Genomic DNA, 17026 nt, shown 5'->3' on the forward strand with positions numbered 1-17026 from the left:
CTAAAGCATGATAAAGAGCTCGCCCATCAGACACCTTGATTTAACGTCACGGCCGTTTTGCAATCCAAAGGCAATGACTATAATAAGACAGTTTACAGTTCCACTTTGTGCATGAGCAAAAAAGAAGTTTGTTTTTTTTTTTTTGGTACAATCGGCATGATGGTTTTTAAGTTTGTTGAGATAAACATGCATGATGTAACGATTATTCATGCAATCAAAAAAAAAAAAAAGAAGAAGAAGAAGAAAAAGAATGCTACCTAGCACATCCACCTGACTGCAAATGTAATTCTGGCATTTGGCAATATTAATAGACAAAGGTTATTAATGTACTCAATATTGGAATGGATGCCTATAGCGAAGTGCCAATAAAGCGGTTTACATATTCAAACTTTGTGCACGCTATTCTGACAATGTTTATTTTCTTGACAACCATAAAACTTGCGCAAGGTTTTCCTGACATAGGAACAACCATGGCCGGCGCCACGTTTTCAAAAGCGGGGCCTTCAGCGCAACTTCTGGTACCACTTCCAGTTTTCTTCAGCTGACAAGCAAAGAAAGAAAGAAAGAAAAAAAAAAAAGGTCTTCAAGGCAAAAACAAAGGCTTTACGGCGTTCAGACGTTTCATTTTATTTTTCAATAGTGCCACTCCCAGTTTTCTTCAGCTGACAAGCAAAGAAAGAGAGAAGAAGAAGAAGAAAAAAAAAAGGTCTTCAGGGCAAAAACAAAGGCTTTAAGGCGTTCAAATGTTTCATTTTATTTTTCCATAGTGCCACTTCCGGGGTAAAAAAAAAAAAGAAGTAGGGGGGGGGGGGGCAAAGCGGTGACAACCACTTTGCATTCCATGTGCCATACGGGTGCAAAAAGGTGGGGGGGGGGGGGCTCCCTCCCCCTTCCGCCCCAGGTTCCCCCGGCCCTGAACCAATGTATACAAACTGGATTCCAAGTATTGGAAAGTATTTTTTTTTTAAAGTATGGAGAGATATTACCTCGTTACCATATTAGGACGGAAGAAACATCCCATGTTAAACTGAATATGAAGTAAACCCGTCTATTGCCGGACCATCTCGCCACCTGGTCTATACGCAAGTTCTTTGTTTTTTGAACATGGATTCCATGTTGAGTTAAAAACGAGTAAAGTTCCTAACCAACTGAGAAAAAAAAAAGAAGAAGAAAGATCGTTTTGTACCAATGTGCACACAAGCTAAATGTGAACTGGCCTGCTCGGGAACGGAGAGAGAATGCAGAATCTAAAATCTGGTCAAACAACATAATAGAAACTAGAAATGTCGCTACGGCGACTGGTATGCCTCCGCCATAATGCATGGTTCTCCTAATAGGTCTATAGTACAATGTCTTGACAATGTGGGATGACAGTTTCACACAATTGGCAACATAGGCGCCGGAAGTGGGGAGGCAGGGGGGGGCGGCCGCCCCCAATCCAAAAAGTGGGGGGGGGGGGGGCAAAACGCATTTTTGCCCCCCAAAAAGCCCCCCCCCAAAAAAAAAAAAAAAAAAAGAGAGAAAAATAATAATAATAAAAATAATGAATAAACAAAGAAAATTAAATAAATATGTATATATATGAATAAAAGGGAAAAAATATGGCTACAAACGGCAGCTTTTGGACTGTAAAATGTCAAAATTTTCAAGCTCGCTCGCTTCGCTCGCTCGCATCCAGCAGTTGAGCCCGGTGCGCCTACCCCTTAATTTCTAAAGCGAAAAATATAGCTACGACGGCAGTTGTTGGACTCTAGAATGTCAAATTTTCAAGCTCGCTCGCATTGAATCGTTATGCCATTCTCCTAATGTTGCTGAAAGTAATTGCCAGTAGTTGCGCCCGATGCCCCATCCCCTTAACTTCCAAAGCGAAAGATAAATATAGCTACAAACGGAAGTTTTGGGACTGTAAAATGTCAAAATTTTCAAGCTCGCTCGCTTCACTCGCTCGCATTGAGTCGTTATGCCACTCTCCTATAAAACGTTGCTGCCAGTAATTGCCAGCAGTTGCGTGCGATGCCCCCCCCCCTTAATTTCCAAAGCGAAAGATATAGCTACAAACGGGAGTTTTTGGACTGTAACATGTCAATATTTTCAAGCTCGCTCGCTTCGCTCGCTCGCATTGAATCGTCATGCCACTCTCCTAACGTTGCTGCCAGTAATTGCCAGCAGTTGCGCCCGATGCCCCCCCCCTTAATTTCCAAAGCGAAAGATATAGCTACAAACGGGAGTTTTTGGACTGTAAAATGTCAAAATTCTCAAGCTCGCTCGCTTTGCTCGCTCGCATTGAATCGTTATGCCATTCTCCTAATGTTGCTGTCAGTAATTGCCAGCAGTTGCGCCCGATGCGCCGCCCCATTAATTTCCAAAGTGAAAGATATAGCCACAAACCCCAGTTTTGGGACTGTAGAATGTCAAAATTTTCAAGCTTACTCGCTTCGCTCGCTCGCATTGAATCGTTATGCCATTCTCCTAATGTTGCTGCCAATGATTGCCAGCAGTTGCGCCCGATGCGCCCCCATTTATTTCCAAAGCGAAATACATAGCTACAATTAAAACTCCAGTTTTGGAACTGTAGAATATCAAAAATTTCAAGCTCGCTCGCTTCGCTCGCTCGCATTTTATTGTTATGTCATTCAGTATTCACCTTATGTTGCTGACAGTATATAATTTGTCGATCGTTTCACACCGTCATTCCATAATCCATGTAAGGAAAACTTACAATGTTCCTCAATGACTGCGTTGTTGAATGTATCACATTCCGTAATGTATTGCAGTCCCATTATTGCTTACGCACACATGCACAAGCATACAGACCGTCAAAATTACTTTATGGTTCCCCCCCCCCCATGTTTCGACCCACCGTACGCCACTTTACATATATATATATATATATATATATATATATATATATATATATATATATAATAGATGTGTGTGTGCGTGTGTGTGTGTTTGTGTGTGTGTGTATGTGTATATTGAGTAACATATGCATGGTCTAATCTTGAGCCCCCTCCAATGTTTGCCCCCCCAATCCAAAACTGCTTCGAATATTAAAATGACAGATTTGCCACAAATGTGCTAAATATTCACTTTCCTAGAACTAGGTTCAATTGGATGAATGATTAAAACGTCAGAGTGCAGGTATTTGGGGAACTGATGATTTTTACTTGACTTTTGACCCTTTTGTAAGTTTATGCATTGAGTAATTTTCAAAGTATTGAGAAAAAGTATAATTTCAGTATCAAATGGCAAAATAGTATTATCTAAACCTGGCCTTTGACCTTTAACCTCACAGTTCCAAAGAGAATCACTGTTAGGTAGAACATGCATAAATATGTAAGTTTCATGATGATACTTTGAGTTACTTTCGAGATATGGAGGAAAAAGTGCAATTTAGCACTTTCACTTGACCTTTGGCCTTTTGATCTTTGACCTTTTGGCAAGAAACTTCCCACAGAATATATATTGGGTAATACATGCATACATCAAGTTTAAAAAAAATCCTTCAGGCATTGCATGAATATAAGGAAAGTAGTGATATCTTGAGGAGTTGACCTTGACCTTTGACCCCCTGACCTTTGACCCATGACCCCCAACTTCCCTAGATAATCACTGCCCATCGGTACACGCATATATACTAAGTTCCATGAAGATACCTTGAACCATTTGCGAGATATGGAGAAAAACATGAAATTTCAACCTTTTTTTTCACAAAATAACCTGTGACCTTTGACCTTTGACCTTTGACCCCGTGACCCTAAAATCCAAACAAAGTATTATCCCCCCAGGATATACCCTCATACGAAGTTTGATGTAAAACCACCACACGGTTCTTGAGATATCGACAAAAACAAAACGGGACGGACGGACGACCCGAAAACATAATGCCTCCGGCCACTTTGTTGGCGGAGGCATAAGGCTGCTTTCACATAGAAGTATTCGGTATTCGGTATTCGCTATTCGCTATTCGCTATTCGGGCCCCGAATACACCATCACCCGCACCGTCAACTCACCATCCCATGCAGTGAGGATTTCTTCCTCCTACATCCTAGCAAATCTTATTAACAATTTCTAAACTGCATCAGAATGTCAGTCTACATGCTTATTTTTGCTAAAGGGCAAATCCAGACCAAAATTGTCATTATTTCATAAACGAGAGACGGTATACGCTGCAAGAAAATCGAACAAGTTCGATTCCCACTTTGCTATACTTTTCGCAGCTATTCGTACTTTCGAATAGTGCCCTCTTATGTGAGCCTGTGTGTGAGGAAATCCTATCGTTCGATTCAAGCTATTCGCGTGCCCTCGAAAAACGAGCCCGAATACCCGAATAGTATACTTCTATGTGAACGCAGCCTTAAGAGCACGTCTCTTGACAGAGAAGCAAACGAAAAACAAGACAAATGGGGGGGGGGGGGGAGGGGGACATCGCAGCCACGTGAAGTTGAATCCGACTTCAGAGCAATTGCGGCCATAACTGCGGGGGGGGGGGGGGGGGCTTCCAAAGGAGAACAAAAACACTTTCAATGGGTTATACAATGAGCCAGGTGCTTTGCTATGTCAGTGCATATCTTTTGTTAGACATACTTGAAGCCCCCAGTTAGAAATTTGTGAAATTGAAATTGAAATTACCACAAAAAACAGTACCCAAACCGAATTGGTCCATAATGATTGTGCTTGATTTCCAGTACAGGCCCTACCTATATATACATATATCTGCTTAAAATGATAGAAGCCACAGAAAACACTTCCTGCATGGACGATGCATTTTACAAGCCTTAAAGAGGAATTCCACCCCAAAAATGAATTAAAAGAAAGAGAAAAAAAATCCCTTCAAAACTTTCCAAATATTACAAAAATCGCATAAGAAATAAGGTAGATATGACATTTTGAAAATTCATATTTCTTGACCAGTTCTTATGAATATTCAAATGAGCGAGTCAATAATGTCACGCCCTCACAATTTCTTATTTATATTATATGAAATATTGAGCGATTCTTATTTCTAGCTAATGCAGGCAAAAGCATATTCCCTTACCAAAATATATCAGAGTTAACATTTGTTCTTTTTTTTTTTAGTTTGGGTTAAAAGGTAAGTTTTATATTTACACGGCTGAAATATGAGATTTTTGTCATTTCTGTCCGTGAAATGAATAAGAAATTGTGAGAGCATGACATTTAAATACTGTATTCATAACGATTGGTCAAGAAGTGTTCAGAAAAAAAAATTAAAATTTCGAAATGTCATTAATTCCTAAATTTTATCCGATTTTGATCATTTTTGCACTGCTCTACTGGGATTTTTCCTCTCTCTCTTATGAAATTGAAAAAATCTTGGAGTGGTTTTCTTCTTTAATGCCATTTTCCTGTCGACTACGTAGGCCTATTGCTCCCCTTTTGTGTTATTGTGAGTGGTACAATAATTATCTATGCATGGTTTGTTCACAAAAGCTGTACTTACTAGCAACAACCAACTGAATTCCTGCCTAAGGATCTTGATTGAAGGGAGTAGGTGAAAGAAACGCTTCGTTAGGCTGCGTTCACATAGAAGTATTCGGTATTCGCTATTCGCTATTCGCTATTCGCATCTCCTTGATGCGTACGATGGACCATGCAAATGTAATTGAACTGTGTATGGCGAATCCCCCTCCTATCCATCCCTTCTTCCTCTAAATTCTGCCTTTCCTAAGGCTGCGTTCACATAGAAGTATTCGGTATTCGCTATTCGCTATTCGCTATTCGGTATTCGCTATTCGGGCCCCGAATACACCATCACCCGCACCGTCAACTCACCATCCCATGCAGTGAGGATTTCTTCCTCCTACATCCTAGCAAATCTTATTAACAATTTCTAAACTGCATCAGAATGTCAGTCTACATGCTTATTTTTGCTAAAGGGCAAATCCAGACCAAAATTGTCATTATTTCATAAACGAGAGACGGTATACGCTGCAAGAAAATCGAACAAGTTCGATTCCCACTTTGCTATACTTTTCGCAGCTATTCGGTACTTTCGAATAGTGCCCTCCTATGTGAACCGGTGTGAGGAAATCCTATCGTTCGATTCAAGCTATTCGCGTGCCCTCGAAAAACGAGCCCGAATACCCGAATAGTATACTTCTATGTGAACGCAGCCTAAATCTATCGTCTTTATGTAAAATGTGTGGTGTGGCTTATGGTGTTTTGAACTGTGGTCCTTTCTATTTCCATAATGTTATAACAATCTTGAAGAAAGATAAAAAAAAAGGGATAATAATCATCGTAGAACGAATTTCACGAAAGAAAACTGAGAAATTTTGAAGTCGCGGAGAGTACTGACAGATCGGTATTATAAGCAGGTCGACGAAATGTGTATTTTGTAAGTACAAAATGAAAATTACTGAAACCACTTTTTATTGACTGTCTGTGATTATGAGCGTGTTACCTACAGTTTACAGTTACATGTGTCATTATACGTCAAAAATAAAAATAAGACCTGCATACATTAATGAGAAAAACAATTCCACGAACACATATCTGTCACAATAATGGCCGCTGAATATCTGTTAATCACTTGACATTTTGGCGTAATTTTGACGTTATTTTTGTGAGTTCTATAGTAGCATTGAAAACATGATATAGTTTGGAACGAATTATATGAATGTGATTGCAATGTGAAGGGGGAGCAAAGCATCAGAAGGGTTGTAATGGTACCCCCTTGGAATGGTATCCCTCTCCATTCACACATTTTGACTTCAACAAGAAGGTGCTTCCCTTCTTTTGAGTTCTATTGTAGCATTGAAAACATGATATAGTTTGGAACGAATTACATGAATGTGATTGCAATGTGAAGGGGGAGCAAAGCATCAGAAGGGTTGTAATGGTACCCCCTTGGAATGGCATCCCTCTCCATTCACACATTTTGACTTCAACAAGAAGGTGCTTCCCTTCAGAAACTTTCACGCCTCCCTTGAGTCAACGCACGGAGGAAGTCTCGCATTTCACCTGCAGGTGTTGTGACAAATACATATAGGATGACGTAACAAGCAATACTGCTATGAATTTAGAATGAACTTACGGGTAGCAGTACATAGTTCGTCTCATTATACATTTAAAACAAAATTACGTATGAACTGCTTTTGAAGATTAAAGACAAAACAATACAAAACATAATGCGTTGTTTATTGAAGAATAATCTTCAGAAATTCTTCACATTACGTTTGTAAAACATTATGGAATGAAAAAAGAAATATTGAGTTTTTTTTTTATTTTTAAATAGCCACAATGAATGAACACACATTACCTACTCATGCCACTTAAAAACCACATCGGTACACCATGTACACATTCATTCATCCATGCAACTACTCGGAAAGGGGACATAAATGAAGGGATAAATGCAAACAACTGAAGATACAGGGATACCGAAAGGAAAGATATTGGTCTTTCTATTTCATTTGAGGATGAACTGACACCGTGCATAGCCAATATACTGTATAGGGCTATAGGTGTTTGCAAGGGTGTGTAGGATGTGTGTGATTACAGTATCGAGCGGGACAGTGGCAACATTATGACGTCATTGTCTTGCCTAATTTACATAATGATGCATGATTGTGATTGTGACTATCTCGCGAAAACATGTTAACTCTGAAATACCATAATGTTCCTTTGAACGTCCTGTTTAAATGAATCCCAGTTGCCATTCCGTTTTACTGCTTTTTCAGTTTTTGTTAATAATTCTCCCTATATAATCAGTGTCAAGTGACACCGGTTCGATGTCTCCTTTAAAGGGGCAGTGAAAGGCGACGTAAACCAACACCTGGGGAGAATCTTGTGTCTGCACATTTTTCTGGGCGTTTCCTATTTGTGCTGTTTTTCAAGTTTGCCTCGCACAGCACAGAGCTACCAAGTCTCACGCATTCTGAGTGAGACTCAAGCATTTAGGGGCTGTCTCACGATCTCACGCATGGCACCCATTTTTCTCACGCATCGGGCGAAGTCTGCAATTTGGGCCTATAATAAGGAGCATAGCTCAAAGGATTAAAGTGATAGTTACAATTGAAGGTATATTTTCCTTTTGTCTTTCAAAATAAGTTAAAAATAGTCACTTAAGTAAGCACCTGATCGCACCATTAGAGCTAAAAATTGAAAAAGCTAACTACCGTGAGAGGCCACAGGGGGAAAAAACCCTCCCACACCCTCGCTCGCGTGCACATTCGCTCGCCGAGATGCCGAGTCACGAAAATCTCACTCACAACAATGTTTTGAACTTGGCATCCCTGACAGCAACAAGTGACGGCATTTTGCGTGTGGTAGATAGGCCTACATTATGGTACTCGACGTTGAACAAAGTCATTTGACAAGGAATGTTAACCGCCTTGGCAAATTATACGCCAGAATAGGTCATACCATAGCCGACAGATATCGCCGGAACGTGAGGTTTCGGTTTGGTGTGAATGCGTGGAAAGGTGACACTATGGTGGTCCGATCAAAATTCCTGAAGTTCCAGCCTCTATAATTATCTAGGTAATTAGCCAACGATATGTTACATTACGTAGCTCTCTTTCTCTACACGTCTCTCTTTGAAACCCCCTGCTGACACTTGTACTATGTAAATAGGGCCTACAATGATTTTAATGAATGTGCAAAGGCTATATGCATCTTGCAGAAACCAAGGAGGTTCGAGAAATGGAGTCACAACAGTCTTATTCGCCTTGATCACATGCTCGAAGTCGCCACTCAAAAATATTTGAAGTATGTGTCAAACTGGATCTGCCGCTTAGATGCGAAGACAATTGACTCGTATCTCATTGCATAATCACCAGCCACTTTGGGGTCCAAGGAAGATGTATTTGTGATGGTAATTGCTTTTCGCTATCCCTACTTACAGACGATGGGCGGTAGGCAATGGTAAAGGCATGGGGGTACGCGAATAGAAATTGCTCAAATATTGCTGAAATAGATATCAAAATTACTCGAATGTACGTGATTGTACGCTAATCTGACATATCAATTTATAAAGAACTATACTTGAAGATGATACCATATTAGTTTCATTTTGTGGATATAAGGAGAAAAGTGATAAATACGGCTTTCCATGAGGGTAAAATTTCAAACACATCACAAAATACAGCTCAGATTTAGACTTTTGCACATATTTTCGAACGGAATTGACTTTTGTTTTATATGCTTTATAATTAGGTGAAATTTCATTTCATTTGATATATAAACGAGCAGCATATACTCGATATTATGTTAGCGTTAAAAATGAATCTTCAGATTGCTCAGAAAGATGGCGGCTTCAAGCATCGAACATCAAAGGCACAAATGCACCTGTGAAATTCTTTTGTCCATCCATAGAAAACTGACAGCTGATTAGTCAGTTGTAACTCCATCTCTCGAACCTCCTTGCAGAAACACACACGTTAATGGAGTTAATTCATTTTCAACAGGAATTCGACAAACGGAGGTACAGAGAGCGTTGCAAGAAAAAAAATCTGTTGGATGTACAATAACATGAGGCTCCTTCTGTTGAGGGTTGCACTTTATTTTTAGTCAAAAAGGTACTAAGAATTATACTAAACAGAACAAAAGGACTAAGAAAAGATGCAAAATATTGAGAATTAATCCGCATTATTTCATTGCTTTATTTGGAAATTCATTCATTAAAGCTGGCTTTTAGAAATCAGTAAATTTAAGCAAGGACTTCAGCGAAACATTCAGTAAAATAAAAAAGAAAGAAATGAAAGGCGAATTTAACCCTCTAGATGTGCCATACTAATTTCTTGTTCATAAGTTTGTGTGTGAAATTTGTGCAGATTTGACTTATTGGCACAGGAAAAGTTAACATTCTATGATTTACAAGAACAGTGGTACATGTATCAGCAACGACCACGCAGCTAAATCAGAGGACGTATGACGGCATACTCTCACAAGTCTGCTGGGTTTTTTTTTTTTTTTACACGAGTCGTCTTTATCAACTTTACAGCTTTAACGCAATTCAAAGAAGAAAAAAATGAATCATTATCATCAATTGTTCTGCACTCATTAATGTCCGAACAATTGTAACTTTGTAAAAAAGGGGAAGTGGTATAATAGCTGAGTTATTGACAACAATGTTTTTTATAACATTTTGTATGAACAAACCAAGCAGAGAGATTTTAGTTTACACGTTCATCGCTAAAATGCAAATATGCCTGTGATGGATGTTTTATTCCAAACAAACATCAATTACTAAGCTTTGAAACACTACAACCAGTTTATCTTTATATAATCAAAAGCAGAATTCGGCTTTTGATTGAACTTTTACCAACCTGCTTGCTTAACTTTACTCTTCTGAAATAATTCGCAAAACAGAGAAGAGTGTCCGTGTAAGCAATAAAGGGACCAACAGCGCCTAGAACAGGTTTGCACTCACGGCAGGGTGCCACATGGGTATTCTTCACATTTGCATGATGAGTAAACATGATGATGGTTTAGGAATATGCTTTGAGATTTTCGTACGTAATCATACTTTCGAAAAATTTGACGAGGGATGTCAAACATAATTACGCAGTATAGCTTGCGTAATGGGCAATTTAAGGGAACGGGAGATTAGCACCGAGACAGACGGGTTTTTCTATAGGAGGCATGCAGTGAGTGGCGGATTTTCTCCTTCTGTTCAGTTCGACTTGCCTTGCTTCACATAGCAACAGACACCGGGAGTCACTCTACATTTGAATAAAATCTAACCTCTTGAATGGATTTGCTTGATTAGGAATGTTAAAGTTCTTTGACCCTTTTGCGATCTCGAAACTCAGATTTCTGTAATAAGCTGGTATATCGATATAGATAATACAGCCCTAAAACAGGAAACTTCTTGATGATGGAGTATAAAAAAAAAGGGGGGGGGGCAAGAATCTAGATTCCCAATAAATTAATTTGGACTCCGAAACAAATATTACAAAAAGGGAGCGTATTTTCGACTTACATGTGATTAGTTTTACATTTCTTAAGATAAAATAATCTTGAAGTGTATTAGGATTCCATACGCGATTTTGGGAGACATTATCCCTCAACTGTGCAAAATTTCCTGATGTTTGCGAGAGGGCTATACGGCTTTTAACCATGCCCACCTATAGCTTGGGCCCCGTGACAGAGAAACTGCTTGTGCAAGTGAATATTTCGTTGCAACACTAGAAGACAAGGGGCTTTGTCATTAGGGCAACCAGTACACACTCTTGCCCCTTTCAGTAGTAACATTCGGCATATTAGCTTTCCTCACATGGCAACAGGCGCCGAGATTTAGCAAGAGCAGAGACTTTGTACGTAATTTGCATGGAATTTGACTTCTGAAAGGACTCGGTTGATTATATTTTAACGTTTACTGCTCCCGCTTTGTTGTGAAGACGAGGGCAAAGATTGGCTCATCTTTCATTGACAAGGGGTGGCTTGAATATTTTATTACGTCACATTATGTTGCTTAGCAGACCCTCTGTGGTCGTAGTCGGAGGTACGAAGCGGGTGAATTGCGGAGGAAAATGCAAAAGAAAGCTTGACCTGTTTCTTTTTTCAAACCCTTAGTTCCCTCTTGCTTTAAAGGGAGAAATGGAAAATCTAGTCAAGGTGAGAAACCAAACAAACACAACAAAGAATGTTTCATTACAATCGGGCAATAAATTCTTAAGAAAGTTAATGAATTCCCAATTTTCACATGTTTTCCCAGAAATGTAATATCGATCCTAGTCACGTGGGCAAATCAAAAAAGGAGATGATGTCATATCACCTCGAAAATCTGTTTGTTTGTGCAGAAGTCTTCCATATTTTTCTTTTCACATGAAAAAGAAGAAATGGGAGACAAATTAACATCGAACAATTCCGCAGAAGTTCTTTCAACGGACCTCTTGAATGATGAGTTTTCCGATGATTTATGTTTATTTCCTTGTTACTTGTGCATCTGTATAGGACAGTTATTACTGTTTTTGTGAAATATGTTAAACTCTGGTGACAATGTTAAACTCCAAAACCTCGTTCACATTCGATGTTGATAAAGCGTCTGTTAATTCACTTTAATAGTTGACTTTTCTTCTTTCTTTTGATAAGTTGATCATGGATTGGAGTTTACCTTTAAATTGTGGTAGGGAGCATTGACTGCGAAGCATGCAGGCCTATAGACCAATTCGGTTTTAAAACTCTGTAGCTAATGTTGGCCATAAATGGGGGACTGCCAAAGTAAGTAGAAAAGATGATTTAATGGTAGTGCAACAAGATGCGTGAATCAACTTTCGTTAAGCATACCAGTGAAGCCCCCAGTTGTGGTGATTAAAAAAAAACAGCACCCAAACTGAACATCAGGTCTATAGACGACTCCGAGTAGCCTGTCTTCTTTATTGTGTATGTGTGTTTTACCCTCTTATGTCGGCACAGCTTTCCTCACATAGCAACAAACGTCGAGACTGTATAACGCATTACCATTAGCTTCGGCTATTGAAATGAATCACTTAACGTGACGAGGAATGCAAACCGATTCAGTAGCCGTGTATTATACGCCAGACGATGTCGTATGGCAGACCATCATTCTATTGTCTCTGGCGGATCACGCCTTATTCCAAAACAAGACCCGAAAGAATGAATAGGGTGGGGAAGGTATGTGATAATAAGGGAGTTCATGGTTAGTGCATGTCTCATTTAAGCGCCGAGGTTTTGTATGCGTTTGCATGGAATTCGAATTCGGAAAGGACCCATTTGACTAGGGACGTTTAACCATGGAGCTAGGTAGCTCCATGGTTTAACGCACCCACTTTGGGGATATGTAGAGGAGGGATTTGGGGAAATGCTAATTATTTTTACACCAATGAAGGAGAAGGATTTTGTCATTAGGGCAATGACTGGCTATCATGCTCGGCTTTCACTGACCGAGCTGTAGATTGAGGAAATTACGGTATGTAATTTGAAAGGGAAATAATGAAAGCTTTTAATCATAACAACAACAGAAAAACCTTGGCGCGTCAGCGAGGAGATCAAAATTTTATGTAATGCATTTCCACAAACTTCGGCTGTTGAAAGAATTCCCTTGAGAATTGCAAACCTCTTCTATACACTTGTCTCTGTCGAATGTGACATTCACGCCCTATTCGAAAACTGAACCTGAGGGAATGAATAGGAAGGCAGGTGACTTGACGAGGAAGATTCAAAAGATTGGATTTTCTTTTCATCCTTAATTCCTCGCTTGCCTTTAAAGGGAAAACACGCTATGGTCGAGTTTAGTCTAAAACAGAACATAAAAATATCAAACAAACGCAATAAAGAATTTTTAAGTGTAATCAGGCAAATATAGAAAAGTATCTAATGGAATTCTAAATTTTAACACACATGACTTTCTAGAAATGTAATATCAACTAGAGTTACGTGGGAAAATAAGGTGAGGGGATGATAATTGTCACCTCAAAATCTCTCATGTGTTTGTGCAGAAGTCGGCAATAAGCATTCCTTTTTTACATGAAAAAATGGGAAGTAAGTGTACGGATAAGCCCTTTTGCATCAAGTAACTTTAAAGAAGTAAATTTCTGGCAATTATGGTATAATGGAGTCGAGATCAGAAATGTACTTTAGACAAAAGGAACATCTGCAATGGTTTTGAACGAACCTTATTCGAAGAATTAGTTTCACTTGTACGTTTTGTACTTGGGATGTTGGGACAGAATCGTCGAAGAAGCATGTAACACTCTGATATCCCTCATCCTCATTTCACGTCCAATATCGAGAAAAAAAGGTCTAGGCCTACTATTCTATTTGGATGAGTTACTTTGAAAAAAAAAAATCTTGTTAAGTAGAACATGGGGTCAAATTTACCTTTTAAGTTGTGGAAGGGAAACTTTAATGCTATAGGCATGTTAACGTCCTTCGCCAAACCGAGCCTGGGGGTATCATACCGTGTGTTTCATTGTGTGTGATCCTTTCTTCTTGAGTCGGTAAAGCTCGCCTCACTTAGCAACAAGCGCTGAGATTTTTGCATGTATTTGCATGTAATTCTAATTTGAAAGGACTATTTGGCTAGGAGTGTTAACCACACCCACTTTGGATCAGGTGATGAGGGGCAGGTAATTTCGCTTCCACCAATGAAGACAAGGGATGTTGTCCCGAGAGCATGGTGTGGCTATAATTTGATTCTTTGATTGGCTGTAATAGAGGTGCATGTAGTTTGATTTGAGAAAATGATATAAAAGGGGGAGAATGACGTCTGGTGCATCAGCGACGATGTACCAGTCTGCCATCGTGTCGCCTCTGAAGGAGCGTGTGTGAGTGTTGCAGTGGCCCTACTCTGCTACTCAACGTCCCTGCACCTGCATCATCCTCGTAAACCGGGCGAAGAAGAACAGCCGTTTTGGTGGACATCATCCTCCGGGGATAGGGCGGTGTTCTCGTGGGCTCGACTGTACCACAACCACCGATAGTTGTAAGTGATACGTATACGCTATATTGGGAAGGCTGAAACAATCATTGTTCGGAAGATTACGCTCGACATTTAGTATTCTTTCGGCGCAAGCATTTTTAACATTTCTTTTTTGTGTAGCTAAAACGGGGAGGTTGAAGAGACAACCTAACCTCCCTGGCCAAAGGGAGGGCCATGCGTTATAGTAGAATACAAACAAACTGTACTTGGTTAATTAACCACTGCATGTCCGTGTAATACATTTTCTATTACAACCATTCAAAATGTAGACAGCCAATGTACTATTACGATTGTCAACTTAAACTATTTTGTATTAACGCCAGGTCACATTTTGTGTTTGTGTTTTTTTTCTATTTCCTGTCGCTAGGTGTTTGGCCAGTGACGGATGGCATCAGGTTTCGAATTCCTGACTTCACTCGGCGTGCTGCGGGACAAAGACAACTACCGACCACAAACATCTTCATTGGCTGCACCCCGGGTGCGTTTACACTGAGCACGGTAACGGCAACTGTCCTGTTTTTGGCTATGGTGCCCCAGAGAGAATCGTGTCTGGTTCTGTTGTAAAAACAAGAAAAAAAAATCGCTAACCGGTGCCAAGTCACCCAAAATGTTATTCTTATCTCAAAATCGACAGCAACAAAATCACCCACCGCAGTAAAGACTTTTTGTAACAATTTATGAGCTGGGGAACTGATGTAACACCATTCTTTTAGGGCACATCCAAGGGGGAAAAAACCCCGGACCGTTGCCGTTACCGTGCTCGGTGTAAACGAGCCTTAACTGCTTGAACTTCCGTTTCTAATGGTGACCGGGAAGATTCACGGAGAGAAGTAACTGTATAACAATTGGATATTCTCTGCTAGAATCCGTTTTGACCTCTTAATTGGAATACTAAATCCTACAGAAGAAAAAAATATCAACAAACTGTTGTACTGTTTTTTGTCTTCTTTACCTGGTCATTTTTTAGAGTACTAAGAATATAATGTGAGCTGGTTGTCTGCAGAGCAAGCAAAAGATGGGATGCTGTTTTGGGCTCTTCATTTACTATTTGAGGTGAAGTGTGCTGTGTCAAAAGAGGAAAATGTGTGTCCATGATATGTATAATGTAGTGTATATACGCACATAACAACACATAACGGGATAACAACACACAATCGGGACATTAATGCATAAACATAGAACAATCACTATGTAGAAATATGATCGAGGAAAAAAAAATCTGTTCAAAAGAGTGGTGCAATGAATGCATTTCTTTGTACTGTCAAATCATCACTACCTTCACTAGTGATAAAAAGGACAGTACAAAAAATGCATTCATTCAACCACTTTTTTTAACAGCTTTTTTTTTTAAACACAATATTCTTAAAGAATATGTAGAGCCGCAGGGGGTGTACTGAGTGCTCAGTGTGCAGAGCCAGCGGGCAGCTGGGTGTGCATGTGCAGGGGGTGTACTGAGTGCTCAGTGTGCAGAGCCAGCGGGCAGCTGGGTGTGCATGTGCAGGGGGTGTACTGAGTGCTCAGTGTGCAGAGCCAGCGGGCAGCTGGGTGTGCATGTGCAGGGGGTGTACTGAGTGCTCAGTGTGCAGAGCCAGCGGGCAGCTGGGTGTGCATGTGCAGGGGGTGTACTGAGTGCTCAGTGTGCAGAGCCAGCGGGCAGCTGGGTGTGCATGTGCAGGGGGTGTACTGAGTGCTCAGTGTGCAGAGCCAGCGGGCAGCTGGGTGTGCATGTGCAGGGGGTGTACTGAGTGCTCAGTGTGCAGAGCCAGCGGGCAGCTGGGTGTGCATGTGCAGGGGGTGTACTGAGTGCTCAGTGTGCAGAGCCAGCGGGCAGCTGGGTGTGCATGTGCAGGGGGTGTACTGAGTGCTCAGTGTGCAGAGCCAGCGGGCAGCTGGGTGTGCATGTGCAGGGGGTGTACTGAGTGCTCAGTGTGCAGAGCCAGCGGGCAGCTGGGTGTGCATGTGCAGGGGGTGTACTGAGTGCTCAGTGTGCAGAGCCAGCGGGCAGCTGGGTGTGCATGTGCAGGGGGTGTACTGAGTGCTCAGTGTGCAGAGCCAGCGGGCAGCTGGGTGTGCATGTGCAGGGGGTGTACTGAGTGCTCAGTGTGCAGAGCCAGCGGGCAGCTGGGTGTGCATGTGCAGGGGGTGTACTGAGTGCTCAGTGTGCAGAGCCAGCGGGCAGCTGGGTGTGCATGTGCAGGGGGTGTACTGAGTGCTCAGTGTGCAGAGCCAGCGGGCAGCTGGGTGTGCATGTGCAGGGGGTGTACTGAGTGCTCAGTGTGCAGAGCCAGCGGGCAGCTGGGTGTGCATGTGCAGGGGGTGTACTGAGTGCTCAGTGTGCAGAGCCAGCGGGCAGCTGGGTGTGCATGTGCAGGGGGTGTACTGAGTGCTCAGTGTGCAGAGCCAGCGGGCAGCTGGGTGTGCATGTGCAGGGGGTGTACTGAGTGCTCAGTGTGCAGAGCCAGCGGGCAGCTGGGTGTGCATGTGCAGGGGGTGTACTGAGTGCTCAGTGTGCAGAGCCAGCGGGCAGCTGGGTGTGCATGTGCAGGGGGTGTACTGAGTGCTCAGTGTGCAGAGCCAGCGGGCAGCTGGGTGTGCATGTGCAGGGGGTGTACTGA

This window comes from Diadema setosum, chromosome 14 (genome assembly GCF_964275005.1).
Source record: "Diadema setosum chromosome 14, eeDiaSeto1, whole genome shotgun sequence".
Taxonomy (NCBI): domain Eukaryota; kingdom Metazoa; phylum Echinodermata; class Echinoidea; order Diadematoida; family Diadematidae; genus Diadema; species Diadema setosum.